This window comes from Myotis davidii, unplaced genomic scaffold (genome assembly GCF_000327345.1).
Source record: "Myotis davidii unplaced genomic scaffold, ASM32734v1 scaffold27, whole genome shotgun sequence".
NCBI classification, from domain to species: Eukaryota; Metazoa; Chordata; class Mammalia; order Chiroptera; family Vespertilionidae; genus Myotis; species Myotis davidii.
The window spans coordinates 182,401-185,176 of record NW_006297821.1 but is presented as its reverse complement, the minus strand read 5'-3'; the positions used below and the strand labels follow the sequence as shown (position 1 = coordinate 185,176).

General features: G+C 50.7%; 1 long non-coding RNA gene across 1 annotated transcript; it reads left to right on the top strand.

The window, feature by feature from the left end:
* Nucleotides 1-1,872: 1,872 nt before the first annotated feature.
* On the top strand, nt 1,873-2,525 carry LOC107184645. The gene is made up of 2 exons (XR_001515547.1): nt 1,873-2,005; nt 2,171-2,525. It is a non-coding gene; the product is annotated as an uncharacterized LOC107184645 (long non-coding RNA).
* Nucleotides 2,526-2,776: the final 251 nt, after the last annotated feature.

Below are 2,776 nucleotides of genomic sequence, written 5' to 3'. Positions count from 1 at the left end.
CCCTTCCTCTCTGAAATCAATAAAAATATCTACCTTATGAATTTGTTCTCAGAATCAAATCGAACAAGGCCTAAATAATGTTTAGCCTAGGCCTGGGCACACAGAGCTCTGTAATAAGAGAAGGGAATAAAAAAGAAGGCGGGTGTTGTTCTGGTTCTTATCCCACTGTTTGTGAGTTTGGGCAACTGTTTGCTCCACTAGCACGCACTCCTGAAGTTCAAGGCCCACATCTCAGTTAGCACATGTCCCAGCCCCTGTGCGCGGGCACAGTGCAGTGGTGTTCTTGCGGGCTGTCTAAAGGCAGAGGGGCTGGAGAGGTGGTGTACTTAGGAAAGGCAGTTGGGGAAGGCAGCGAGGGGCAGGGGCAGGGGCAGGGCCTGAGAAGGAGCTAAGCAGAGACCCTTCTCCACGCGCCCAGCTTCAGCCGGACCCTGCAGCATGAGTCTCCCTGAAGGCAGGGCGGCTGGCCTTTCACCCCGGACAGTCAGCTAAGCTCCCCCCTGGGGGGTGAAGGACAATCTCCCAGGTCAATGGGCTCCTGAGGAGCTGAGGGCAACTCTGAGAATTGACAGCTGGGAGCTGTTAGCTGTCAGCATTGGCCTAACTGCAGCCTGCGAGGGTGCCCTGCCCTAAGGGCGGTCTGGGGGGACACGACAGCCTTCCATACAGTGCCCGATGGTTGTCGGTTACACAAAAGCCTGTGTTCTGAGGTTATGCTCTAAGCCACCCATGACACAGCTGGCTTATGGCAAAAGGGAGACAGCAGAACCAGGGTGACTAAGTCATCGCCTGTCACTCCAAAGGGAAGTTGTTCAGCTTAGAGGCTGAACCCAGGGAGGGGAGGACCTTGGTGGCGATGCTCTCCCTCTGCAGGGACGGGAAGTGGCTGCTTTCCCAGTGGCCCGTGACCATTCCTTCACCCCGAGGAGCGAGTGGCATATTCAGATGACCCAGCACTGCTGGGCACAGGGAAAATGAGGTCACAGCTCACACCTCCCTGGGTTCTGACCTCTAGTGGGAGTGGAATCAAATCCTAGCTCTGTCACTTTAGCTTGCGACCCCGAGCCAATTATTTAGCATCACTAAGCCTTGGTTTCCTCATCTGTAAAATGGGAGTAACAGTATTTCCTAATTCACAGTTGTTAGTGTGTGTGTGTGTGTGTGTGTGTGTGTGTGTGAATTAGAATTAATGCTTATAAAATACTTAATACAGCACTAGGCATGCGATTAAGGTTTAATACATGGTAGTTATTTTTTTTTAACTTTCTTTGTTGTGGTGGGGTTTTTGTTTTCTGAGAAATGGTATTGCCTCAAAAAGAGAAAGAGAGAGAGAGAGATGGTATTGTCTAGTACACTGTTTCTCAATTGTCATTTGCATATTGCTTTGGATGTTAGCCATATCTGTTACCTCACGTACTACTATTTATCTAATATACATTAATGGACTCTAAAAAAAGGACCCCAACACTATAAACTTGCAAATCGGACCAGTGCTCTCATGGTGCAGGCGAGTTGTGCCTGGCCCACGGGGAGTTAGCCGTGAGCCTGTGGACACGGCAGCCCCGACACTGCTGACGGGCAGTTGCATCCTACCTGGGAGCCTGCCTCGCTCCATTTCATTCCTTCCTGTCTGGATCCAGGCCTTGCACCCCCTCCCCCGAGTGAGGTCACCCTGCTCCTGCATGAGCTCATTGCCTGCTCCTGCTCGGCGAGGCGTTTTATGCGTCATGTCAGGGGCATTGGCTCTCTCTCCATTCAGCATCGGGCTCGGACAGACTATGAGGGAGGGTGACTGGGATGACAGGAGCGTGGGAATCCCCCATCCCTGCCTGAAACAGCCGGGACTGGAACCCGACTGGAATATGAGCTTTGTCCGGGCTGGAAACAATCTCCTTTCCCAGTGACTTTTGCACGGAAGTACTTGCCAATACGTGGTGGCAAGCCTCGCAGACAGGCTGGAGAACGCTTAGACGTCTGGGCTCCGCAGCAGAAAGAGTCATTGTTGGTAACGATGTGTCCCAGGGGAGCGGCATGTCAGGACGCAGGCGGGGGAGTGTTGGATTCACCTGACTCTCCCTGCCCCTTATCCCATTTGATTTCTTTACTGTGGCAAGAGTCTAATTGGGGAAATAGACTTGCTCTCCGTGGATTTGATTATTGTTATTGCCAGCCTGTTCGTGACAACCTTCCCGGGAACTCCGGAGCCGCCTCAGAGGAAATGAGAGAAGGAAATGCCCATGTCCTTATGCGGAGCCCAGTTCAGAGGGGCTGAGTCAGGACCCAGGTCTGTGGCTCAGACTCCACAGCAGTTTTAACCCCCTGCCTGGACCTGCGTCAGAAGGTCCGTAATTGGAATGAGGGCAGGTGTCCAGCCTGCACCCAACTCGGGAGGCACACAGCCGGGATGTGGTGTGGATGACTCCCGACACAGAAATGTTATTCTGACTATTATAGACTCTAAAAAGAAAAATAAAAAGTAGATGGGGCAGGATCTCGAGAAAGGCTTAATTCTGCTTTTAAGAATTTTTATTTGTTATCATTTTTTAGCATGTGTTCAAGGCTAAGAGGAAAAAAGGAGGGGGGCAGGCATAAAAGTGGGGAGCCATAAATACACTGTATTTTAGGCTCCAAGAAAAGTAGTCTTAGCTATTACATCTTCCTCCTTCTGACCTGAACTCTAAATAGATAGCTAAATACTTATTTGGGTTTATGACCAAACTTTGCAAGCAGAAAATTCACTAAACCAAGAAACAAGTGCTTCCACCCATCCATGCTC